We start from the raw sequence: 6,637 nt of genomic DNA, 5'->3' as shown, positions 1-6,637 counted from the left end.
TATTTGTATTCAGCTTTTTATTCTAAAATGATGTTATGTGTTATTTGATGGTCTTTTTCTTTGTATCAGAGGCTCAAGCCGTTTGTAAGACACTTGTCCGGCCTTAAATATACCACAGCATCCTTACTAGGGGGCCAACATGGTCAAATAACAGGTTGATTATCAAAGGCACACATATTTCTATGTCACTGAAATGGTTTCCGAATATCAGGAAATGTAATTGGAAATGTATTATTGTACACATGCTCAGCATACATAACCATGGAATTGAATGTTTCAATGAGCTTGTTCTCTCATTTGTTTTTGCTGTCGACACAAAATCTGCCTCAACTATCCAATCTGTTACTGGAACACCCGCAAGCCTTTGCCCTCACCAGGCTATGTTAGCGTGGGGTCATGTTTGTGGACACAAACCATGGTGCTGAACACTCGGAACATCTGGGAAACATAGTCAAAACACCCTTTTTGAGGCCATGACACAGTTGTCCTTGTTTTTATTTCCTGTTTGCTCTTGAACATGTTTGCTATGTATGCCATGCCCTGCTGTGAATATGTATGGGTGTGAGATACCGTCCATGCATATGTATGTTCGCAGACTAAAAAAGCAGGGGTACACTATTATGTACATCATTCCTTTCATTCAATTTTTGAATTTTGAATGCTTGTGTTATAACACAAGTGTTTTATCGCATCCTATGAATGTATGTAAATACGCAGGAGTGTACATAGCTGCATCCACACAGAATACACAAAAGACTATCCTGATAACATATCTTAAGTCTGTGGTTGTGAAGATTTCTAGTATAAACCCTAAACGTGTACATAACATAACGTTTCAGTACATATGAATATATTATATATTTTTTCTTTGTTCTACCCAAGATGCATTTACAAATAAAAAGGAAAATAAATGATCCTGCGTACTTGTATGTGATTTTTTCCCACGATATTTACTCTGACATTACAATAATTACCACAGTGTATTTACTCTGTCCTTGTCCATAGACAGCTGACAAGGTAAGGAAACATACATGTCATTTTGGATTTTAGATGAATTATCCCTTTAATTTGAAACAGGTAGAGGTACCTTCACAAAAGAACACTAGTCCCCATTACTGACTGGTTTGGGCTGGTGTCAATAGAGTACATCAAGCCCTCTCCATCTGCCTATCCCTCCCATTTCTAAAATCCAGAGGAGAACAAAGATGTATGACGCAGAGTTCTTGTCTTAATTCTGAACTGAACATCCAGTTCCTGCCAATGCTTCAGTGTAATTTACAGTAAACATATGGACACCATTTTAGATTTACAACCCTTCTATACGTGATTTTCATTTTGGAGGGGCTTGTGTGTGTGTGTGTGTGTGTGTGTGTGAGTGTGTGTGTGTGTGTGTGTGTGTGTGTGTGTGTGTGTGAGCAGGAATATTTGTGTGAATGGATGATGAGCGATCGGGGGGGTGAGGTAATTTGCGATCAGACGGAACTGAAAGATGGGGTGGTCTGGGTAGGAGAGACAGCTAAATTCATCCCATATGTCGAGCCTCTCTCCTCTGTCGTAACATTTACCTTGACGTCCATTTATCCTGATGTTAATCTATACGGCCTACCCATCTGATTTGTTTTGTGGACTATCCCAACCTCTGGATGTTGTCCGGGAATGGACTGTACCACTATGTTCTCTATTTAGGTGGTTGGAGGATGCAGGGAGGCAGGAATTCCGAGACACCCTTTCCAATGATTCTCACAGTATAGAGGATTGAACCAACACATGTACGGTAACTATAGAGGATTGAACCAACACATGTACGGTAATTAGGCTAATGTCAACATTTATGTTGAGGGACACCGTCACACTGTCAGTCCTATACACTGACTAGCAGCTAATTAGCCTAGTGGTTGAAGAGCGATCTTCAATCAATCAATCAAACTGTATGTATATAGCACATTTCATACAAAACAATGCTTTACATGAAGAATAAATAAAAACACAGAGAAAATAAAACACAACAAGGAAGATAAAAGGACAATAAAAGTATTACAGCCATGAAAGTTCAAACAGTAAAAACATCAGAATGCAGATCATTCCATCTATCATTTTGTTCTGTTTTTAAATGTGACTATGTTTTGTATGTTGTGTTCTGTCAGGATATGGGTTATAGGCTCACTAACCACAGGTCCTTTATTAGTTAGTATAGTGTCTCACTGAAAGGACACCAATGTTTTTGTGACCCCATTTCAAAAACATTGTGTACACTCGAAAACATCTGGTGACATACACAGGAAGGCATACAAGTACCCATGCAGTATCTTATCAGTGTTCCCATTGACTTTATGGCCTTCAGACAACCTCAAGGTTACCTGTCCTGTTCAAGCTCTTTATGTCTTTGATCAGCTCACTGGGCCCCACCAAAGAGAATTGGGAATTGTCTGAGTGATTAATTGATTCTGGATTGTGGGCAGAGAGAGAGGTGTCAAGACCTATATCTACAGTCGTTTATTAATAGCTGCTGATTAAAATAGCAGATGGACAAGCGTGGAGTGCGTGTATCTGTGTTTGTGTATATGGTATGTGAGTGTGAGTGTGTGTGTGTGTGTGTGTGTGTGTGTGTGTGTGTGTGTGTGTGTGTGTGTGTGTGTGTGTGTGTGTGTGTGTGTGTGTGTGTGTGTGTGTGTGTGTGTGTGTGTGGATTTGGCGTGTTAACAGTGGCCATATCCGCATGGTTATGTCCAACAGAACTGGGCACTAGTTCAATGAATAAGATAGACCATTTCTACCCAGGTGTCTCCATTTCCTGTTTGGGAGGAAATGATGAAACAATAGGTCGCTCAATCACCTACTCTTTAACCTCACTCTATGTTTGAGAATATCAGACAATAACCCTGACAGATACATCTGCATATTCAATTGACAGTAACAACATTCTTCTAGTCATATAGGACTGCTTGTTTGCATTCAAGCCTCAACAAAACAATGTTTACCAAGTGAAACATGGGGTAATCAATGCAATCTACTCAAACATGCCTTCAAGCTGTGCTTTCAGTTGTTTTGACAAATTATATATTATTAATATATTCCATTCTTTTGTGTTCTCTGAGTGAGGAAAGGTCAGAGGGCTTATGTTCTATGTCCCCATTATCTTTCACTGTGTTGTTGAGTAACTTAGTCATTGTTCTTCATGCCAAAGTTGCCCACAGACTTCTGAAAATAAGCTCTGCTCTAAAGTAGGCTGGGGGTCAGAATATCAAATATTAACTGATACCATTTCTGTGTCTGCCGACTCTCTATGTTAACATTGAATTGACTTTTTTTACTGGTTGTCAGTAAGAAGAGTCTGTAAGAATGTACAAACCTCAGGAGAGGAATGAAAAGAGAGAGCGTTGTCTGTTGAAAATGTTATCCCTCTTTCCTTAGGGGCGCAACAATCCTGAAGTTACTGAGGCAGAGTAACAGCCGACCTTTTCTTTTTTTTTCTTCCATATTACTTTTTAATTGATCCTTATGTTCTCTCCATCATTTAATCGTGTTCCCCCATGGAGAGTTTTCTGCTCTATATCAAGCCCTGGAACCACTGCTATGGCGTTTAATCAGAAATGTGTCTAAATTAATTCTCTGGAACATTCTTTATTATGTTCCATTGGTGGGTTCTTGAAGAAAGGGCTTAGACATGGATAATGTTCTCATCTGGGCTATTTATTTTGCGTTATCTGTCTCTGTGGATATTTGGCAGGTAAACCGAGCAGTCATCAGGATATCCTCTTTGGAGAGCCAAACTCTCAGTACATCTGTGCGTCGTTACCAATGAGTGGAGTGTGTGCCATTGTAAAACTTTCAACCTTCTATTGTCAGAGTTGACCTGTGAAAAGAGATGGAAGCCAGCAATACCCCCCCGCCCCCCCTCCCCCCACATCTCTCTCGCTCTGTCCATCTGTTCCACTCTCTTTTTTCTCTCTCTCTCTCTCTCTCCTCGTGGCCAGCATTGTGTAATGATATGGACTGTGTGGAAATAAAAGATTCATTGCATTGAAGTAACTGGAATGGAAGTCCCATTGAGTTAAAATCCTGTTGATTAAAGCCAAACCAGCACTAAAAACAGCATGTACATCTGCAATCCAGGGTGAGTCAGCAGCACATCATGGAGAAAGAGGGAAAGTGTGAAATTCATCATTCATCCCCAGGGAGAGTTTCCACACCCAACAATGTCTTTTGTATCAGCCTGTGGGTTGAGATTCTTTGACTTTGAGAAGGGCTTATCATTGAATTTTATATCTAACAGTTCTTTTAAAACTTCCATATTACCTCACATCATTGCTTTTTATGGCGACCTAGTGGTGATTAGACACACTCTCAGAGCTTGCAACTTTTTAATGTCCCACGGGTGTGTATAGAATTGGGATAAACACAAAACTCAAAAAAATGCAGTGAGGGAGCAATCATACATGTACTGTATGCATGGAGAGAAAAACAATTGGCATGAATTGTACACAATTCACTGAACACCCTCACAACTCAAACTGGTACCAGCTAGTCTGAGTAGGCCCTATTTACAGAAGTCGAGTGCTAACATTTTCTCTCCCTTTGTGGTTTCAGGAGGAGTGAAAATGGCCTCATTTGGCAATCTCCAATGTAAAATAATAATGCTGAGAATAGATTCACCAGACAGAGACGTCTTTGCAGACAGACAATTGCAAAAGAGTAGAGGTTACATATCTGCGTAGGAGAGGTCCATGCAGAGAGAGAAAGAAAGAGAGAAAGAGAGAGAGGGAGAGAGGGAGAGATGAAGAGAGAGAGATAGAGAGAGAGATGTCTGCCAATCAACATCCTCTAGTGTCTCCTGTCTGCCATGTAATTATTGAACAGGACACAGACTCATTTCAACACATTGCTGCGGGTCAGGGCCAATAAGATAAGATGATTGTCCATTACGTTTTCATAAAATTGACATTTTCTTCGGCACACTGGCACAAGAAAGGTAAAAACAGACATATAAAAACTTCACAAACTGTACAATATACAACATAATATACAATTTTTACAGGCTAGTGAGGCTTTCAGTCTCCAGCCTGATGGTAACTTGTGGAATGATGAATGATGGGGATGAGTACAGTCATTGAACATCTGGATTGCCTTCTTTGTGATGGTCTCTGTGAACAATACTGTATCAACTGATTGTCTAGTCATCAATGAAACCAGTGTAAGGCCATTGGAACCGACAGTGTTCATACAATCGCATATAAACTTGCCTGGAATACTGCTGGGTTTAATTTAAAGAGCCAGATGGTTGTTCTATTTTCCTCAAGTTCACTAAATTCATACTTTTGATCATTGTAAGCAATCTCACTGACAAGAATTGATGGAATACTTGTGATATAGAGGGATTTGATGTATCTCACCACCTCTAATGTCAGCCTTTTAGTTATAATTTCCCTGAGTGAGACATGATAAAATGCCCCTATGATTATGCCAGTTCACGTCTTGTCCATCAAGGTCATCTGTGGTCATCTGTTACAGTAACTCTGTTTCCTGATTTGGCTGCAGGAATCGGACTACCGCTGTTATGCAACGGAACCACCCAGCCAAGAGTGGAGAAGAGAGACAGTAAAATTGCACAACATGGTGTCATCGCACACCGAATTTAATATGCTGTGAAATGTTGATGTGCCCTGTCAGCTGTCTGCAAAGGCATTTCTCAAGGGTGAATGTGTGTGTGTGTGTGTGTGTGTGTGTGTGTGTGTGTGTGTGTGTGTGTGTGTGTGTGTGTGTGTGTGTGTGTGTGTGTGTGTGTGTGTCTGTGTCTGTGTCTGTGTCTGTGTCTCTGTGTGGTATGGAGATAGCCAGGTCAGTCTTTTAATATTCCTGTCCGGTCAGTCAGTCAAATGCTATAAGTACAGCATTTTTTGCATTTTGACGCTACAATCAATAAAGTAACTTCAACCTTAAAGGGATTTGGATTCTGTGACCTAAGTGAAGCGTTACTGGTTGATGTTGCTGACTATGTCATGATGTTGCTTGGCCGACCTTGAGGTTACATTGGTGTTAGAGGTGGGATTGTGCTGACAAGGACCATTGGAATAGCTCTGGTTGTGGAAGACAAAATAGTCATATGAATCGCATGCACACAGTGTATGACATGAGAGAATGAGACCTATTATGGGCCAGGATCTTTAGACAAACATATGATGTGATTAAACATGGCTGGATCCCTCGCTTACACAACTTCAGGCCTCTAAAGTTCTTAAATTCCACAAATATAAAATAATGCTATCTTCTGGGCTGAAAGCAAAGATGTGAATTCATGTTGACATGGTTTCAGTGAAATCTCTTGAACAACATGTTCCCAAATAGTTCTATATAAATCAAAATGTATGCAATTTGAAACAAGCAACACCACAACAGTCACATATGTTTCTGATAGGCATCCCATTATTTTAAATGAGCCTTTAATTTCCATATAGGACCCATGAACCGCACAGTCTATGTCTTTCATTATGCTCTGAAGAATAGACAAATGCCAAAAAATAATCTTAAAATATTTCCATATGGGTAAAATACAATGTTCTTCTACAGAGCTGAGGAAAGTTCTAAATGAGGTCCCTCAGAGGTCCCAAACAAAAAGAAAGTGAGATGAATGGTGGGATGT

This window comes from Argentina silus (assembly GCF_951799395.1).
Source record: "Argentina silus genome assembly, chromosome: 4".
NCBI lineage: Eukaryota > Metazoa > Chordata > Actinopteri > Argentiniformes > Argentinidae > Argentina > Argentina silus.
The sequence above is the reverse complement of the archived record's forward strand: the minus strand, read 5'-3'. Positions refer to the sequence as shown.